This window comes from Palaemon carinicauda, chromosome 28, assembly GCF_036898095.1.
Source record: "Palaemon carinicauda isolate YSFRI2023 chromosome 28, ASM3689809v2, whole genome shotgun sequence".
NCBI lineage: Eukaryota > Metazoa > Arthropoda > Malacostraca > Decapoda > Palaemonidae > Palaemon > Palaemon carinicauda.
In genome coordinates, this window is record NC_090752.1 from 53216406 (window position 1) to 53237928 (window position 21523).

Below are 21523 nucleotides of genomic sequence, written 5' to 3' on the forward strand. Positions count from 1 at the left end.
CGTGTTCGCTAACGCAACGGTGAAACACGAACCCCGGAGGCTGATTTCCTCCAATATCTGGGGCAAGTATCTCTTCCCATCTACCTTGGTGAAAGAGATAGTGGACAAAGCTGCCACGGTGAATAGGAACCTTCTCCATAAGTGGGGCATGTCCCGAAAGAGGAAGTCCTCTCAGGATGATAGCCCTCAGCCTAAGAGGAAATCCTCAAAGCCCAGACCCCAGCAACGTCAACCGAGACGACAGTATCCGGGTCCCGCTACTCCCCAAGTGGCTACGCAGCCGCAACAGACCTTTCAGTTGGTCCCCCAACCGGTGGTGTCGCAGTCGCCGGTCTTCACCCCTGCCTACGAGCAACACTCGACTACCTTTCGTCCCAGAGGTAGGGGCTCAGGCAGAGGTTCCGGCAGAGATTCTTCTCGCCATCCCTCCAGAGGCAGAGGAGGAAGGGGAGCTAGCGGCCGAGGTGGCAAACCCTCGGGACACCAGAAGCAATGAAGTGCTTCCGGTGGGAGGAAGACTCCACCAATTCCAGGATCGTTGGACCTTCGATCCCTGGGCACACAGCATCGTCAAGAAGGTACTGGGCTGGAGCTGGACTCAACCACCCCCAGCCTTCCAGCAATTCTTCCAACAGTCAACCCCCCTCCTGGAAGAATATGTCCTGGAACTCTTGAACAAGGTGATCAGGAGGGTAAAGTCAACCAGGTTCCAAGGGAGACTTTTGCGTTCCCAAGAAAGACTCCGACAAACTCAGAGTCATTCTATACTTATCCCCCCTCAACAAGTTCATTGGGAACAACAAATTCAAGATGCTGACTCTGCAACTAATAAGGACCCTTCCGCCTCAAAGGGCCTACACGGTCTCCATAGACCTGGCGGATGCCTACTGGCACATCCCAATGAATCATTACGCTTCCTCCTACCTAGGATTTTGACTCCAAAGGAAAAGTTACGCTTTCAGGGCCATGCCCTTCGGGCTCAACGTGGCTCCACGGATCTTCACCAAGCTGGCAGACGCAATTGTCCAACAGCTACGTCTTCAGGACGTCCAGGTGATGGCCAACCTAGACGACTGGCTAGTCTGGTCGACATCGCCCGAAGATTGTGTGAGAGCCTGCAACAAAGTCACCCAGTTCCTAGAGCATCTGGGCTTCAAGATAAACGCCGAGAAATCTCGCCTCTCTCCAGCTCAGAAGTTCCAATAGTTGGGAATCAATTGGGATCTTCAGTCACACCGCCTTTCCATCCCACAGAAGAAAAGGAAGGAAATAGCAGGGTCTGTCAGAAGGCTTCTAAAATCCAAGCGGATCTCAAGACGACAGCAGGAACAAGTCCTCGGCTCTCTACAGTTCGCCTCTGTGACAAACCCAGTGCTTCGCGCACAGCTAAAGGATGCCGCGGGAGTCTGGAGACGTTTCGCATCCATCGCTCGAAGAGACCTCAAGAGACGGCTTCCAAACAGACTTCGCCTACTCTTAAAGCCGTGGTCAGAAGCAAAGGCCCTGAAAAGGTCCATCCCTCTTCAACACCTGCCTCCATCGATCAACATCCACACGGACGCTTCACTGGAGGGTTGGGGAGGTCACTCCCACCAACAACAGGTTCAAGGAACATGGTCTCCCCTATTCAAGATGTTTCACATCAACATCTTGGAGGCGATGGCGGTTCTTCTCACCCTGAAGAAACTCTCCCCGCCTCTCTCGATCCACATTCGTCTGACTCTGGACAACTCGGTGGTAGTCAGATGTCTCAATCGTCAGGGCTCGAGATCGCCCCAGATAAATCAGGTACTTCTTCCGATCTTTCGTTTGGCAGAAAAGAAGAAATGGCACCTGTCTGCAGTTCACCTACAAGGATTCCGCAACGTGACGGCGAACGCTCTATCAAGGAAAAGCCCAATAGAGTCGGAATGGTCTCTAGACGCAAGGTCATTCTCCTTCATCTCTCACCAAGTCTCGGAACTTCAGATCGATCTCTTCGCGACGAGCGACAACAATCAACTTCCTCGATATGTGGCTCCGTAAGAGGACCCCAAGGCAGAAGCAGTGGATGCCATGTCACTGGATTGGAACAAATGGTCCAGGATATACCTGTTCCCCCCTCCCAACCTTCTGCTGAAAGTCCTCTCCAAACTGAGAACCTTCAAAGGGACAGCGGCCCTAGTGGCTCCCAAGTGGCCCCGGAGCAATTGGTACCCCCTGGTCCTGGAGCTGCAGCCCACGCTGATTCCCCTACCAGGTCCAGTTCTCTTGCAACAAGTACAGAAGTCGACTGTCTTCGCTTCATCACTGAAAGTCAGGGACCCTCATCTCATGATTTTCTCTCCTTAGCCGCAAAGAAAAGGTTTGGGATCTCGAAGAAAAGCTTAGACTTCCTCGAGGAGTACAAGACTGAATCTACCAGACGGCAATACGAATCTTCCTGGAGAAAGTGGGTTTCATTCGTCAAAGCAAAAAATCCTACGGAAATCACCGTTGATTTTTGTATGTCCTTCTTTATTCACCTTCATGGACAAGGCTTAGCGGCCAACACGATTTCCACCTGCAAATCGGCCCTGACTAGACCACTCCTATACGCCTTCCAGATTGATCTGTCCAGTGATATCTTCAATAAACTGCCAAAGGCATGCGCTAGACTACGCCCAGCACCCCCACCAAAACCTATCTCCTGGTCCCTGGACAAGGTGCTCCATTTTGCTTCTAGCCTGGACAATGATTCGTGCCCTCTGAAAGATTTGACTCAAAAAGTTATCTTCCTTTTTGCTCTCGCCTCGGGAGCTCGAGTCAGTGAAATAGTGGCATTATCTAGAGAAGAGGGTCATATCCTGTTCGCAGAGACAGGAGAGCTTACCCTCTTCCCCGATCCGACGTTTCTCGCTAAGAATGAACTACCCACCAAGAGATGGGCCCCTTGGAGAATCTGCCCCCTGAAGGAAGATGTCTCTCTATGCCCATTGGAGAGTCTTAAGGTCTATCTTCGAAGAACTTCAGACTTCGGTGGAGGACAACTCTTCAAAGGAGAAACATCGGGTAGCGACCTGTCACTGAAACAACTAAGAGCGAAAATCACCTACTTCATTCGCAGAACGGATCCTGACAGTACACCCGCAGGTCACGATCCTAGAAAAGTCGCTTCTTCTCTGAACTTCTTCCAGAGTATGGATTTCGAAAGCCTCAAGGGCTTTACAGGCTGGAAATCATCGCACGTTTTCTTCAAGCACTATGCAAAACAAGTGCACGAAGTGAAGCATTTCGTGGTAGCTGCAGGTAGTATTATGAAACCTGCTGTTTAACTCTGCATAGAACAGTGAGTTACTTTGGACTTTAACTCTACGGGTGCCTGTGTTGACCCTTTTGTGATACATAGTGATTTCATGGACACTTAGTGTTTCTAATAGACTGTTCTTACCAAGGTGAAATGTCATAGACTTTACATGAGTGCCACATGTCCTAGGGCATGATGTGTTTCCTTTGAATTTTTATAAAAGACTGGCGTTCCTTTGGAACTTGTGCTTCTAAAAGTGAATTTTCCTTTCAGATTCAAGATTAAAGTCTTTATTTTCTATGTACATTATTCTTTTATTATTGTAAATAAAATCTATATTCATTATTGTAATTAATGCCATAATGATCTGCAATCCTAGAAATAAAATGTCTATTTTATTCCATGTGCGTCTCTCTTCGCTCCTATTCTTTATCAAGAAATATACGATTGTTATAGTTTCATTTATCCCTTTCCCCGAAGAACAAGTAAGAATAATATAAGTAATTATGTTATATGCTCACTCATGCCTTGATAATGTTCCTATTTGAATATTAACTTTTGCCCTGTCTCTGAGACCAGACCGATCTCTCCCCCAGGGGGAGTAGTAAATGTTATTTACTTACCTATGCTTGATAATATTCCTACCCGAATATTAACCACTGTCTTGTCTCCGAGTCCAGCGTGAACTCTCCGCAGGGTGAGTAGCTCTTCAATAATCGCTTCGAGATGTTCCTATTGTCCACCAGGACTTCCCTGCCAGGGGGGCAGGAAGCTAGTTCAATATAGAATCTCTGGTAAGGACATGTTCTATAATACTGTTCGAAGCCCTTGGCACTTGGATTAAAAGGGGAAAAATTCCACGATACATTAATTCTCTGGTACACTTCCATCAGGACGTCATGGCTTGAGCCCAAAAAACGGATTTTGAGCGAAGCGAAAAATCTATTTTTGGGTGAGATAGACATGACGTCCTGATGGACCCTCCCGTCTATTCTAGTTCAGCCTTTCAGGACCCTCCCTGACCTGCTGTATCATGGAGATTAGCAGAAGCTGAGCTCAGGATGAGGACGGATGTGACGTCATTTAGCAATGGCGCACGTTTGTTTACGTCTCGAGTACCAAAAGCAGCCACGGATGAGAGTAACTGTGGAACGGCTCCTCAGTTACTCAGCCACCTTTCCATATCGAAGTGTTAACTCTATATGGGGTGTAGATAGCTATGTGGCGTGTTAATACATGCGTCCCCTGTTGATATACGATATCCTAGAGGGAAACCTTTAGGGTACTCGCACCAGAAGTTAGAATTCTGTGATAACCTTTAGTTTAATTCTTTGGGAATATCCAATGTAGTTAAATATACCCTAGGAAGCTACTGAAGGACGTCATGGCTATCTCACCCAAAAATAGATTTTTCGCTTCGCTCAAAACCCGTTTTTTCCGTTTATTATTATTATTATTATTATTATTATTATTATTATTATTATTATTTGCTAAATTACAACCCTAGTTGGAAAAGTAGGATGCTATAAACCTGGGGGCCCTAACAGGGAAAATAGCTTAGTGAGGAAAGGAACAAGGAAAAATTAATATTTTAAGAACAGTAACATTAAAATAAATATTTCCTTTATAGACTATAAAAAAACTCTAAGAAAACAAGAAGAGAAATAAGATAGAATAGTGTGCGCGAGTGTACCCTTAAGCAAGAGAATTCTACTCCAAGACAGTGGAAGACCATGGTACAGAGGCTATGACACTACCCAAAACTAGAGAACAATTGTTTGATTTTGGAGTGTCCTTTTAGAAAAGCTGCTTACCATAGCTAAAGAGTCTCTTCTACCCTTACAAAGAGGAAAGTAGCCACTGAACAGTTACAGTGCAGTAGTTAACCCCTTGAGTGAAGAAGAATTGTTTGGTAACCTTAGTGTTGTCAAGTGTATGAGGATGAAGAATCTCTAAAGAATAGGCCAGACTATTCGGTTTATATTATTATGTGTTCACGACCCGGACAGTAAAATGAATAATATTCATAAAAAAAAAGTTATTGAGCTACAGGAGAGATTTTGTGGTTAAAAGAAAGTTTAACTAATGCCACATCTTATGCTATGAGTTTCATATTTGTAGATATTATATTTTGGGTTTTACAGCCGCTTTTAAAATCCAAAATTCTCTGTCCGGGTCGAGACCGCGTGGTCACGACCCGGACGGGGTTGTGGTCTCAACCCGGACGGATGTTTTGGTCCACCAAAAACACACTTAAACCAATGTTTTATATTTTTTCTTAGTAAAAACATCCAGAACATGACACTGAAAGGTGGAATAAAACAATTGGTAGCAAAATCTCAATGTAATACAAAAATATATATATTAAACAAAAATGGGAAACTGAATGACTTAAAACTAATGCATGTTAAAGTGAATGACTTAAAACTAATGCATGTTAAAGTGAATGACTTAAAACTAATGAATCTTAAAGTGAATGACTTAAAACTAATGCATTTTAAAGTGAATGACTTAAAACTAATGCATGTTAAAGTCCCTCAAGGGAGGGAGGACCTTGATGAGGTTTGCTTGTCGTTGGGTGGTCCCCGTGCTGACTGTGAGGACCCCAACACCCTGCTGCGGTCGACACTGTCGACATCCCCGATGGCTGGGAAGTGGAAGGTGTCCTTCAGCAAGGGCGACCTTATCCTGAGGAAGTCCATCTGCAGCTGCTGCCCGTCTTCCTCCAGGGAAATGACCTTGCCCACAAAGTGGACAAGCTCCTCAGACCTCTTCCCCTGGAAGAGAAGCTGGACCAGGACAAAGTCACCCACCTGGGGGAAAAAATGAAAAAAAAAGAATGAATAGCCTAGCCTATGGAATGAATGAATAAGGAATTTGGCTTTAAAACCAAGCCATTCAGCTCGGCTACTAAATTTGACAATTAAATAGAAATTTTCTTCTAGACTTAGGCTAGGCTACTTATGCAATAGATGAACATAATCTAGGCTAGGATAGCCTAGGCTACAGATTTTGAAATATGAAAAAAAAAAGAATGAATAGCCTAGCCTATGGAATGAATGAATAAGGAATTTGGCTTTAAAACCAAGCCATTCAGCTCGGATACTAAATTTGACAATTAAATAGAAATTTTCTTCTAGACTTAGCCTACTTATGCAATAGATGAACATAATCTAGCCTAGCCTAGGCTACAGATTTTGAAATATTAAAAAAAAAAGTCCCTCACCTCTGGCTCCTTCTGGACGAATGGATAGGAGGCAGCATCAAACTCGAGCTCTTCTGCAATCTCATCTGAATATTCAGATGAGTCGTCACAGAGTACAGGATTGTCGATAGCCTCCTCATCACTGCTGCTCGCCTCAACTGGCTCAGACCTCCTCCTCTTGGCCGCCTGTCGTGCCTCCTGCCCTCTCTTCTTCTCCTGCAACCTCCGCTTCTTCTCCTCTCTGGCTGCTTTCTTCTCCTCCTTGTCCCGCAGCTGGCTAAGAGCCTCCCCATCCTCAGTCAGGATGCAGGCGCGGATCTTCTTGCGCCCTCTAGCAGCAGGGCGGGGACGAGCCTTCGGGTAGGGCTGCACAGCTTCGGGAGTGACGTCGGGAATTGGAGGAGATGAAGGTGTTGGAGTTGGAGTCTGCCGAGGTTGGAGTGCTGCTTCAGGAGTGTTAGCCCTAGACACTGAAGCAGAGAAGGCTGGTGACATCCTACCTATTCCAGATGGTCCAGGCTGAGGTTGGTCAGGCTCCGATGGAATTGGTGTCAAGGGTGCGGCAACAGTTTGTGGCAAATCATCATCATCATCAGGAGGGGCCTGCTCTGTGACTTCTGCCCCAGCAAACGCATCATCTGGAAAGATGTTGCGGTTGACGGGAAAGATGCCAGTAGCGCGAAACCCATTGGTGATGTTGGTGACATTACAAACCTTGTCCCAGGCCTTGCACGCCATCTCTGGCAACATATGTTCCGTGATGGGCACGTGAGGGTTTGAAAGTTTAAAATCGTCCTGAATGGATCGCAGGACAGACTTGAAGGGGCCAAAGACACTTACATCTAATGGCTGGAGTTTGGCTGTAGTATGAGGTGGCAGCGTGACAATTACGATGCCATGCTGTATCGCATACTCAACCACATGAATGCTCATGTGACACTCGGCATTGTCCATTATCAGCAGTATCTTATTCTCCACTGAAGAATAAGACACCTTATGGAGATGCTCGAGTGTCTGCACGAAACGCTCATGGTCCATCCAACCGTTAGCCTGCAAGAGCACTGTGGTTCCAGGAGTAGTCCCTCTCTGAAAATCAGCATTCATCTTCTTTCGTGCGATGATAAACACTGGAGGGAAACCATGCCCTGCAGCATTAGCAATCCCCACGAAAGTCATATGATTGCCTCTCTCCCGAGCAACCTGCGAAGCAACAGGACGACCTCTCTCGCAAACAACCTTACATGGCTTTATCACAGTGGACAAGCCACTCTCATCCAAGTTGAAGATCCTGGCTGGCATGAAACTGTGTCGCTCGACAGCTTCCACGTAAGCCTTGAAGAAGACTTCAACGTTTACGCGGTTGAAAGCCATCGCGCGCGAAAGTGACATGCCCGCCGGAGCCTTCAATGCAAGCCTTGGATGACGGAACATATACCCGTAATACCAGTCACGGGTGGCCATACCTTCCCTCTTCCAGGCATCAGGAATAGACGGGCTGCCAACAGCCTCTGCATACTTCAGGATCATCCTCCTGAAAGCTCTCGTTGGCAGGCCGTAGAACATCCGCGCGTTCTCGATAGAGTATTCCTCGATCAAGCGTTCTTGCGCATCGGTGAAAACCTTTTTGACGTTCTGATGCTTAGGCACAAACGTCCTCCCATCACTCTCCTTGATGGACCGAGTGAAAGCATCCTGAAAAAAATAAAACAAAGGTAAAGTGGGGAGCATAGGCCCGATAGGGTAGGCTAGCCTAAATGAAAAGTAGCCTAAAGTTCTTAGCCTACACATAGAATTTAAGAGGGCTTAGATTTATTCAAGCTTACCCCAAGAGTCGAAACTTTAACTCCAAAAAGGTTGCACGCAGTGCGGATGCTAAAACCAGTCTCTAGGCGGTGGTAAAATGCCTTCTCTAAGTTGGTCCTATCCGTGGTTAGGATGTTCCTTGGCTGGTAGTTGCGAGGCATGGCTGGGAGTCACGAAGGATCTGAAAGAGATAAATAGCATTAGAGACATAGGCTAGGCTAATGAATATTGTCTATAAGTTCATAATGAAAAAATATTTTGACCTTTTCAAAAACCCATAATTTGTTAGTTTAGACAATCAATAACTTTATACGAGGTAATAAACAGTATTGATATTTGTTCCATGTTAAAATTCTATTGCCTGACCAATTAATAAATTTTAGAAAAATAAAAATTCTCCGTGTTCTCAACCCTGACAAACCTGTCCGAGTCGAGAACACGGACCTTGCATTTTTTAATAATTTTTAAAAATTAAAAAATTGGCCTAGGTTAAATATTTCAATTTGGAAGACTAAACACTATTGGGGGGCACATATTAATTCTAAAAAAAATTAATTTGCACAAAAATAATAGCTCAAAACTGACTCTATGTTTGACTTTGGCAACCACCCATATTTAATTATTTTAAACCATCAATAATTTTATAAGAGTTAATATATAGTATCAATATTGGTTTTAGGTTAAAATGAGAGTGATTGACAGAGTCATTTAAAAAAAAAAAATTTATTGCTTCTTATACCTCCGTGTTCTCGACCCGGACAAACCTGTCCGAGTCGAGAACACGGACCTTGCTTTTTAAAAAAAAATATTAAAAAATTAAAAAATTGGCCTAGGTTAAATATTTCAATTTGGAAGACTAAACACTATGGGGGGGCACATATTAATTCTAAAAAAAATTAATTTGCACAAAAAAAATAGCTCAAAACTGACTCTATGTTTGACTTTGGCAATCACCCATATTTAATTATTTTAAACCATCAATAATTTTATAAGAGTTAATATATAGTATTAATATTGGTGTTAGGTTAAAATGAGAGTGATTGACAGAGTCATTTAAAAAAAAAAAAATTATTGCTTATACCTCCGTGTTCTCGACTCGGACAGCACGTGCACATTGTTCGAGTCGAGACCACGCACATAATTTTTTTAAAAATTCGTAAAAAATATAAACAATTGACCTAGGTTAAATATTTCAATTTGGAAAAGTAAACACTAATGGGGGCACATATTAATGCTAAAAATAATTCACTTCCATCATTAAAACACTTCGAAAAATCACTCGATATTTAGCCGTGGCAAACACCCATTTCCAGCTTTTTCCATGGCTTTATCTCACATATGGTACATTATAGTTGTAAGAACTATGCAATCATTCACTTTTTAAGTGGTTTTTCCAGTACACTTAATTTGCATGAACCGTCAAAAATTGTCCGAATCGAGAACAAACCATAAAATTATTTAGCGGGCAACCCAAACCACTCCATTGTTGTTTAGGCACTCCGTATTATCACTGATTTTACGCCAATATGGCTATATTACATAACAAAACTTATCACAACTTGATCACGCCTTATTCGTGGTCATGGCACAATATATCCTGATGCCGAAAATTAAGATCGCGACCCCTTAAAATTGAAATTCTTACCTTGTTTACAAGCGGAGCGTTGGCAGGCAGGTTTGCAAATGGCGTCCAGTTAGGACCGCCCTCCCTCATACGTCATAGCTCTGACGTCATCCTAGGCTCGATCGTTCATTGGTTATTAAGACTGTCCGAGTCGAGACCGTGTCCGGGTCGTGAACACATCACCCTATGTAGGCAAAGGGAAAGTGAACCGTAACCAGAGAGAAGGATCCAATGAATTACTGTCTGACCAGTCAAAGGACCCCATAACTCTCTAGCGGTACTATCTTGCTGCTAACAACTATGTAGATTTGCCTATTTCATGTTACTTTTGGTGGATAGATATTTAAAATAACAATCAGGTCAATTGGTTTTATATATTGAAGATTATTTTTATTTTCTTTTCAATAGTTGTTTTGACCTTTTTGATTATTATTATTATTATTATTATTATTATTATTATTATTATTATTATTATTATTAAGCTACAACCCTAGTTGGAAAAGCAGTGGCCCCAGCAGGGAAAATAGCCCAGTGAGGAAAGGAAACAAGGAAAATGAAATATTTTCAAAACAGTTACAGCATTGAAATAAATATTTCCTATATATACTATAACAATTTAACCAAACAAGAGGAAGAGAAATTAGATACAATGATGTGCCCAAGTGTACCCTCAAGCAAGAGAACTATAACGCAAGACAGTGGAAGACCATGGTACAGAGGCTATGGTAGGCTACTACCCAAGACTAGAGAACAATTGTTTGATTTTGGAATGTCTTTCTCCTAGAAGAGCTGCTTACCATAGTTAAAATAATATAGAAAAAGGAAGTCCACCTAGTGTGTTCCATTATCTTTCATGTCTTGAGATTCCATTTTTACACGTACAGTTAACCTTGATTATAATACTAGTGCATCTTTTTTTTACCAAATTCATACCTTGAACGACATTGCAGGAAATTGTACGAGATACAAATAGAGTATAAATGGACCGGTATGGATATAGGTGAATCTATCCAAAAAAATTACTATTTAACGTTTTCTTTGATTGATCTAAGAGAATAGGAAGCGCTATATGACGTCATATTTACCGGACCCAGTACTGCCAGATATGGAGATTTGTCCCTACATTTGGGGGTTTTAGGTGACTGATTGGGATATTCAGTAAAAATTTCTATGAAAAGACAAAGATGAGTAAACATTTATGATGTCGCAATTAGTTTACTTGCACTTACATAAAGTATAGTTAGTAATTTCAATATTAGTAAAGCCTACATGAAGAAAATATATTTGTGGAAATGGAGATTTTTGGGCTTTGGGGATTTTTAGACTAACCCATCTGACAACACTTTACCTTAAGTCCGTAACGTAAGTCCCCTGTTACGTAACCCAAGTCAACACTCCGGTCTGTGTTATCCACCTTAATTAATATGATAATTTCGCGGAACTTGAATTTCATTGAAATTTTGTCTCTAAAGAGGAACGAAGAGGACATGTAATTGTCTTTCTAAGGAGATTCGTAAGTATTGTGATGATCTGTCACTTTCTGGAAAATTTTAATTGTTTTCTCACATGTGGTCAACTGCAGCATTTAGAATTTTAAGGGTCGCTTATGATGAAACAGAGAAGGGGCATTGACAATTGACAGGCCCCCTCTCCACCCAAGCTAGAACCAGGGAGGGGTCAGGCAATGGCTTATAATGAATCTGCAGGTCTTAGCTCACAAATGTGGTGAATGTAAAGACACCACAAGAAACTATAGAACTTGAGCGGAACTTAAACCCCAGTGCACTATAATGCCCATCAGGGACGTTTCCAAGAAGCTACCACACCTTTTCGTAGTTAAGGCGAAAACCCCAGTGTTTTATTTGTTTTCTAACGAAATGGATATTTATTTGTACTTGAGTTTATCACCAGATGCTTATTAAGGTCAATGAGGCATTTCAAGAGAGTTCTATTCCTTGTTAAAGGTAAAATTGTTTTAAATAATAGACACAACCAACGATAGATTTGGTCAGATAGGACGACACCCTATGTTAGGTTAGGATAGAGTTATTAGGCTAATTGTATGGTGTCTGGGAGTAATTGTCAGATTTTACCTATGGAATATTAATTTTGGATTAAATTACATGCCTTTAATCTGACTTGAAGCATGGCCAATTTGAATTGCAACGGCACTGGTTTTATAATAGAATTTAATCGTGATGCCTAGTGTCGTGAATTTCACTTCGACAATTATGTGATTAGTTCTAAGCCCGATGTTTAGGGCAGATAACAAGACCTTGAAGAAGCAAGCCTCCCAAAACCGCCCAGGAATCAAATAAAATACGGCTACACTTTACAATTTTATTACAAAAATAGTTATTTAATAGGGGAATAACATATTAAAAAATTTATACTGCTTAATAAATGAAATATCCCGAAACAATTACATGTGCTCGTGGGACACTAGGTCCACATCGGACTGAAAAGGAGAACAAAATACACCCAATTTTAACAAAATACCTTGGTAGACCACATACCAAAGCTTTCTACCATAATTTAGTGAATGAATCTGGTCCCCAATCACAAGGATCACCGAAATATGTACAGATACAAAACTCGCATCACACTTACAAAAAACTATGGGGAAACCGACCTAGTTATACAAGGAGCAGAGACGTAACAATAGAGACAACTTACTTGTTTGGGGGATATTAGGCAAAGAGGACGACCGTAGCTCCTGCAGCTTCGATGAAAGCAACGATTTTCCGCGCTAACTAAAGTATCCTTGGCAGAGGGGGGGGGGGAATTCTTACCTTATTAATTTATAAGGTGTTGGTTAAAGCTTCTTTATCTACCACAAGACTGAGAAACTGTTAAAGTCTTACTTTAAATACAAGGGGGAGCTTAATGTTTCGGCTGAAGGCCATAATTTGCCGTAATCCACCAACTTAGGGAGTCCTTGGCTCTAAACATATACATAAGACATTTTCATCGTGGTATAGTAACGTGACGTTACATTCGTGATTCATAAATTACAAATACCTGTACTCAATTTCTTTAACACCCGCTCCTTCCCCACCAGGTGGTTAAGTTTTAGGCCCTAATACCGTCGCGTATTAGACCACAGTCATTTGTCTGAACGCCCGCGAGATCTTCCAGCCTTCCCTCAATTTAACGTAGCGTTTGTGGAGTTAAATGGCGGGACCTTCGAATGATCAGTTCGAAATTCCCGACACCTAGTGTAGGCATAGGGTTTATCCTAGTTTACCCTATTGGAAATTTGGTAAATTTTTTTAATAGACCTGGGATAGGTTTTGGATAATGAAATAAGATTTATCCGTTTAATAGTACTGTATGTTTCCTACGATTTTAAGCTTTATTCTAATTGAAATATGTAGGTGTTTCATTTACTGGGAATTCATGGCTTTTGGGAATACATTTATGCAACCTTACATAACCACACCCACCAAACTTAAAGTACTTGGTCCTTCTTTTTGGGCTCAAGCCATGGTGTCCTGATGGAAGGTTCCTTTTTGGTAGCTTCCTTGGGTATATAACTACTAAGATATTCCCAGAGAATTTAACCACAGGTTATCACAGAATTCTAACTTCTGGAGCGAGTATCCTAAAGGTTTCCCTTTAAGACATCGTATATCAACAGGGGACGCATGTATTAACGTGCCACATAGCTATCTGCACCCCACATAGAGGTAACACTTGGATGTGGAGGGGCTGAGAATAGCTGGGGAGCCGTTCCACAGCTAAACTCGTCCGTGGCTACTTTTGGTACTCGAAACGTAAATAAACGGGGGCCATTGCTAAATGACGTCACGTCCGTCCTCATCCTTCTACTAGTAGCTTGCCTTACTAAGTCGGATTTTCCCTTGTGCTATTTTCATCGGCTTGCATCTTCGTTATGTCGCTACCCTCGGCCTCGCCTTCTTCTGGAAAGTTGAGTACCAGGTTCCAGTATTGTTTAAATAAGCTCTGACCGTAAAGTAACTTTTACTTTTCGAGATATTTTATGTTTTCTGGCAGAGCTGTGCTGCTTCCGGACACGCCATTTTATGGCGTCGCTGTTACATTGCATGCGTTATTTAGCTAGCCTGAACAGCTTATTCTGGTCTTTTTAACTAATTGATACTATTAGTTATTTAGTCTTCATAGCTAGGAACTTTATATATCGTGTTTTGACGCTTTTTTATCGGTCATCGCCTGACCCCATACTAGATCGCTAACTTAGCCCCTAGGCCAGAGTACCTATCACCAGTGTTCATGCATGATATATTACAGTGATCCTAGGTTAAGTTATGAAGATAGTGGCATTATTTATGATACTGTTTACTGTGATGCAAGTGTTTTCGCCTTCAGGGACCATATAGGGAATAGGTTTGATAGTGTGCCTTTCTAACCTAACCTAAATGTAGGACCCCTATATGCTCCCTTCACCCCCTGCCTTAGGGCATTCCCTCTGTGTAGCCTTGCTCCCCCTACCATGTAAGGGGATCAAGTTCATACCAGAGTACCTATGGCTTCTCTGTCCTCCCTAAGGGAATGATCCCCCCTTAGGGTTGTGTCCGAGAATGAGGAACGGCCTGCCCTTCCTCAATTGCTGAGGTTAGGTTACCTGACCTTCCTTGCAATTGCGATACGTCTTCCAGCCTTCCTAGCTTAGGGTGTAACATCCCTGCTCTAGGTTAGGCCTTGGGGGGAGCTAGTTCTGTGCCTTGCTTGAAACGGTACCCATGCACCGTTCTCAGCCAGGCTGCCTACCTTAGGCTAGGGAGCGTCCTCCCTTCCTTGGTGGCCGCTTTGGTACAGAGCCTCCCCTATGGAAGACCCTCCTCTTCTCCCCTCCCCACCTATCCCTTGTATGGCCTAGCCTATACTTAGGTTAGCCTATACCCATCTGTCCCCTGTCCTACAACTCCTCCTTAGGGTGGAGTGACGGGGCTTTCTTGAGTCCCTGTGTGCAGTCCGCTCTGGTACATATACCCTTCAAAGTGTCCTATGGGGTTAGCCACTGGATGCGTTTTGTCCGCAGGGGTTCTCCCCCCTCTTGGGTGTTCCCTAGCCCTCCCTTGGGCTACCCTGGCTCCCGGCCGCCTGCGGCCCCCTGCCATTGGGTGATAGGGCTAGCCTCTATCATGGGTACACCCATTCAGGTGGGATGCTTTGGGGTTCGTGTCCTTACCCCTTCCATCCCTCTTTCTGTCTCTTTTCACTGTCCTGGTGCTGGTCCCTTGCCGCCTCTACTGCCGGCGATACCGCCCTCCCCCTTGATGACACATTCCTTGTTCCCCCTTGGCCGACAGTCCTCCGTGTGCCGGAGTGCTGCCGCCTCCCGTTGGCGTACAGCCGATGGCCTACCCTCATACCTCCTAGCTTCGGTCGTCCGTCCATCGGGCCGGCCCCCGGCGTGCCGGCATCCATTGCCGGCGGTCCAGTTTTGCTATAACCTATCCTTTGTTCCTGTGACCAAGCCGGCTGCCGGAGCCGCCGCCTCCCACCGGCGTGCCGCCGCTATCCTGGAATTACTCCTGACTTCTCTATGTGTCTTCACTAATGCCAGAAACTCTGCTGGAGCGGCCTCCGGTGTGCCGTCGGTCTGCCGGAGCCTTCCGGAGATGCCAAGAGACTTGCACCCCTTCTCCCAGCTATCAACACCATGCTGATACCCCTACACTGCAGCCAGATGGCTTGGCTACATAAATAGATAGGTATTGTCTTACTGTTCTATTAGTAGCCGTGCTGTCTTCTTGCATATCACAATTTTCCAGCATGCTGTGTGTATCTTAGCACGGCTGGTTGCCGGAAACCGTTACCCTATGGGGTCTTCTACACCCCCATTTTAATGGCCTGAGTGGTCTCAGTCCCAGATTTATATCTTAGGCAATTCCTGCTAGAATTCCCTTTGCCTCCCTGGCAATCTATGAAGAATTCTGCCTTGTGTCCTTGGCCACAAACAAATTGCCTATGGATAAGGTTACGGTAACCAGCCTGGCGTGATACACGGAGTATGTGTTTATCTACTTCATTTCCCACTCCACTCTCTAACATCACAAAGTTATTAATTACTTAAGATTAAGTTAAAATTAACCTTTTAAAATTTAACTTTAGAATAATATAAGTCATTGGTATGACTTCCATATACTCATGTGCTCTTTCTCTTACAGGAGGAGTACGTGAAGTGTGACCACAACTTCTGTGGAGTGAAGCGCCCGCACTTCTACGGGCACACGGCGTGTAGGACCCACGCCCCTTGCGCCAACAAGAAAGGCGATCTGAAGTTTTGGAACCCGCAGAACTGTACAGTCTGCAAGGACCGCCTGGTCGAGGTGTTCAACAATCCTCCTTCAGCGGAGGTTAGGGACGCTTCTCGAGAGAAGCTACGCTAGTGGGTGCGTGGCTTCCAAAAGAACACCACCGGACCATACCTTGCCACCGAAGACTTGAGGGCCTTGCTTTTCCCTAAGGCATCCCCAGACGCTGTGGTCCCCAAGGATCAGATCCCCACCGTCCAGATAACGGTGGAACCGGACGTAGTCATGGCTCAGTCCATGCACGAGTGCCGTTTGGATGCCGACAACGCGGAACGTATGTCGGAAGTGTCGGAGAATACGGAGAGGAACCTCATGGGCGAAGAATTGGACTATGAGGAAGACCAGGTGGAATACCCTGAGTCAGAGCAGGAGGTCGCTCTGCCTTCCACCCCCACACCGACTCCTACCCTGACGGATGTATCACTTCCGTCTACATCCGCTACCCCCGGATCCCACCCCATCCAACACCCAGGAGATCTTCAAAATGCTTGAGGCTCTCATGGATAAGAAACTCCGCAGGACGCATGAGTTCTTCAGGACCAACATGGGAAGTTCGAAGCAGCCGAAAAGGATTTTGGTTAAGGACCTCCCCGCTTGCTCAGATACCAACCCCTGGAGGTATGCCGAGCACATGCCAATTACAACGGGCAAGATCTTCATAAGCGAAAAGATCGGCTCGATTGTGCTGGAAGAAGTGGAATTCTTCCCGAACTTTGAGGCTTATCCGGACTGTTACGTCCGACTTCTATCCGAACCTGCCTCTAAAGAAGAGACCGAACCAAAGGAGGTGATAGTGTTCGATCTCGCGAAGGCCTAGGCTATGCTGGCCAATACAGTGAAAAGTAGGGGCTTCACCTGCTCGAAACTTCCGGCGCTTAGCAAGAAGCACCCTACCTATGTCGCACCAGACGATGCGACCCTCCCCTTCTTGGAAAAGGCCTTCACTGCGGTACATAAAGCAGTGGAAGAAGGAAAACCTTGCCCTGCACTGGAGGAGTGCAGACCCTTCTCCCTGACTACTCCCCCTGATGTTAGACACTGGAAGGATGTCCAGTCAACATTTGTGGTGGGAAAACTAGAACCTGATGTCGCTGGCCATCAGTTTAACGAAGACCTCCCGAAACTTAATGATCATCTCCTTCTTCGGGAACATGACACGAAGGAAAGGCTCGCCGCATCCATGTCCCTCCAGGTACAGCTCGAAGTCATGGCCGGTGACACTAGGGTCCCTGACTACTACATGGTTCTCACCAAAACACATTTGGCGACCGTAGTAAAAGATCTGTACAGCTTCACGAAGGCTCGTAGAGCCTGTCGTGAATTCGTGTTCTCCAGTGCCACAGTGAGACACGAACCCCGGAGGCTGATTTCCTCCAACATCTGAGGTAAGCACCTCTTTCCCTCCTCCCTTGTGAAAGAGATCACCGACAAGGCCGCCACGGAGAACAGGAACCTTCTCCACATGTGGGGCATGTCGAAGAAAAGGAAATCCTCTCAGGACGACGGCCCTCAACCTAAGAGGAAACCCACAAAACCAAAACCCCAGCAACGTCAACAGAGACGGCAGTTTCCGGGATCCGCTACTCCCCAAGTAGCAGCTCAGCCACAGCAGACCTTTCAGCTGGTCACCCAACCGGTCTTGTCACAGTCGCCGGTTTTCACCCCTGCTTTCGAGCAACAGTCAACTACCTTTTGTCCCAAAGGTAGAGGCTCAAACAGAGGTGCAGGCAGAGACGCATCTCGCCGTCCCTCCAGAGGCAGAGGAGGAAAGGGAGCTAGCGGCCGAGGTAGTAAACCCTCGGGAAACCAGAAGCAATGAAGTGCTTCCGGTGGGAGGAAGACTCCGCCAATTCTAGGATCGTTGGACCTTCGATCCCTGGGCACACAGCATCGTCAAGAAAGGTCTAGGCTGGAGCTGGACTCAACCACCCCCAACCTTCCAGCAGTTCTTCCAACAGTCAACCCCCCTTCTGGAAGAATATGTCCTAGAACTCTTGAACAAGAAGGTGATAAGGAGGGTAAAGTCAACCAGGTTCCAAGGGAGACTGTTTTGCATCCCCAAGAAGGACTCTGACAAACTCAGGGTCATTCTAGACTTATTCCCCCTCAACAAGTTCATAGTGAACAACAAGTTCAAGATGCTGACTCTTCAACAGATAAGGACCCTTCTGCCTCAAGGTTCCTACACGGTCTTCATAGACCTGGCGGATGCCTACTGGCACGTTCCAATGAACCACCACGCTTCCTCCTACCTAGGATTTCGACTCCAAAGGAAAAGCTACGCTTTCAGGGCCATGCCCTTCGGCCTCAATGTGGCCCCACGGATCTTCACAAAGCTGGCAGACGCCATCGTTCAACAGCTCCGCCTCCGCGGCGTCCAGGTGATGGCCTACCTCGACAACTGGCTGGTCTGGGCTCCATCGCCCGAAGATTGTCTAAGATCCTGCGACAAAGTCACCCAGTTTCTGGAATACCTGGGATTCAAGATAAACAGAAAGAAATCTCGCCTCTCTCCAGCTCAGAAGTTCCAATGGTTAGGAATCCAGTGGAATCTTCAGTCACACCGCCTTTCCATCCCATAGAAGAAAAGGAAGGAAATAGCAGGGTCTGTCAAAAGACTGCTGAAGTCTAAATGGATCTCAAGACGTCAGCAGGAACGAGTTCTAGGCTCTCTACAGTTCGCCTCAGTGACAAACCCAGTGCTACGTGCACAGCTAAAGGATGCCGCGGGAGTCTGGAGATGTTCCGCATCCATCGCTCGAAGAGACCTCAAGAGACGGCTCCCAAACAGACTTCGGTTACTCCTAACGCCGTGGTCGGAAGCAAAGGCCCTGAAGAGGTCCATCCCTCTTCAACACCCACCTCCATCACTCAACATCCACACGGACGCTTGGCTGGAGGGTTGGGGAGGTCACTCCCAAAAACAGGCTCAAGGAACATGGTCTCCCCTATTCAAGACGTTTCACATCAACATCTTGGAGGCCATGGCGGTCCTTCTAACTCTGAAGAAACTCTCCCCGCCTTCCTCGATCCATATTTGTCTAACCCTGGACAACTCGGTGGTAGTTCGATGTCTCAATCGCCAAGGCTCAAGATCGCCCCAGATAAATCAGGTGCTTCTCCCAATCTTCCGTCTAGCAGAGAGGAAGAAATGGCACCTGTCTGCAGTTCATCTACAAGGATTCCGCAACGTGACGGCATACGCTCTATCTCGGACAAACCCGATAGAGTCGTAATGGTCTCTAGACGCAAGATCCTTCTCCTTCATCTCTCACCAAGTCCCAGAACTTCAGATCGATCTCTTCGCAACGAGCGACAACAATCAACTTCCTCGATATGTGGCCCCGTACGAGGACCCCTAGGCAGAAGCAGTGGACGCCATGTCACTGGATTGGAACAGATGGTCCAGGATCTACCTGTTCCCTACCACCAACCTTCTGCTGAAAGTCCTCTCCAAACTGAGAACCTTCAAAGGGACAGCGGCCCTAGTGGCTCCCATGTGGCCCCGGAACAACTGGTACCCCCTAGTCCTGGAGCTACAACCCACACTGATCCCTCTCCCGGGCCCAGTTCTCTCCCAGCAAGTACAGAAGTCGACTGTCTTCGCTTCATCATTGAAAGTCAGGGACCTTCATCTCATGATTTTCTCTCCCTAGCCGCGAAGAAGAGGTTTGGGATCTCGAAGAAAAGTCTCGACTTCCTCGAGGAATACAAGACCGAATCCACACAACGGCAATACGAATCATCCTGGAGAAAATGGGTCTCATTCATCAATGCAAAAAATCCTACGGAAATCACAATTGATTTTTGCATGTCCTTCTTCATTCACCTTCATGGACAGGGCTTAGCAGCCAACACGATTTCTACCTGCAAATCGGCCTTGACTAGACCACTACTGTACGCCTTCCAGATTGATCTGTCCAGCGACATCTTCAATAAACTGCCGAAGGCATGCGCTTGTCTACGCCCAGCACCTCCACCAAAACCTATCTCCTGGTCCCTGGACAAGGTGCTCCATTTTGCCTCCAACTTGGACAACGATTCGTGCCCTCTTAAGGATCTGACTCAAAAAGTTATATTTCTTTTTGCTCTTGCCTCAGGAGCCCGAGTCAGCGAAATAGTGGCATTATCAAGAGACGAGGGTCACGTCCTGTTTACAGACTCAGGAGACCTTACCCTCTTCCCAGATCCGACGTTTCTCGCTAAAAACGAACTACCCACCAAAAGATTGGGCCCTTGGAGAATCTGCCCCCTGAAAGAAGATACCTCTCTATGTCCATTAGAGAGCCTCAAGGTCTATCTTCGTAGAACTTCTGACTTTGGTGGAGGCCAACTCTTCAAAGGAGAAACATCGGGTAGCGACCTGTCACTGAAACAACTAAGAGCGAAAATCACCTACTTCATTCGCAGAGCGGATCCTGGCAGTACACACGCAGGTCATGATCCTAGAAAAGTCGCTTCGTCTCTGAATTTCTTTCAGAGCATGAATTTCGAAAGCCTCAAGAGTTTCACAGGCTGAAAATCCTCGCGTGTTTTCTTCAAGCATTACGCGAAACAAGTGCATGAAGTCAAACATTTCGTGCTAGCCGCAGGTAGTGTTATGAAACCTGCACCTAACTCTGCATAGAACAGTGAGTTACTTTGGACTTTAACTCTTCGGGTGCCTATGTTGACCCTCGTGTGATACGTAGTGATTTCAGAGACACTTAGTGTTTTTTCATAGACTGTTCTTTACAAGGTGAAATGTCATAGTCGTCACATGAGTGCCGCATGCCTAGAGCATGATGTTTTTTTCCTTATTAAAGACTGACGTTCCTCTGGAACCTGTGCCTTCTAATAATTTGAAATTTTCTTTCAGATTCAAGAGCGAAGTCTTTCATTACTATGTACATTATAATTTATTGTAAATCACTTTTACATCCCTTATTGCATTTATTTACCATATTCTGCAATTGTGAAATAAAATTTCCATTTTATTACTTGTGCGTCTCAATCCGCTCCTACTTATACTATGAAATACATGGTTGTCATAGTTTCATTATCCCCTTTTCTTTAAAATATGATGATGAAGAATAATAAGATTCAATCCATATTATATACTCACCTATGCTATGTAATATTACTAACTGAATACTTACTTGCGCTATACCTTCGAGACCAGATTGTTCTCTTGTTACAGAACATAGTGCCTAACCACCACTTGTCTGTCATTGTGAATGTTCCTATATGAATATCAACCATTCTGTCTTGTCTCCGAGTTCTTCACGTTCTCCCCGCAAGGTGGGTAGCCCTTCGATGACCACTTTGATCCTCAGCATGTCCGT

At 45.2% G+C, this 21523-nt stretch overlaps 1 long non-coding RNA gene across 1 annotated transcript in view; it reads left to right on the plus strand.

Annotated features, from left to right (window-relative positions):
* The first annotated feature begins 11260 nt into the window (after nt 1-11260).
* Nucleotides 11261-21523, plus strand: part of LOC137622040 (uncharacterized) — a 68189-nt gene continuing 57926 nt past the window's right edge. Inside the window, exon 1 of the long non-coding RNA XR_011040335.1 lies at nt 11261-11410. This is a non-coding gene — a long non-coding RNA (uncharacterized lncRNA). The remainder of the gene's footprint in view (nt 11411-21523) is intronic.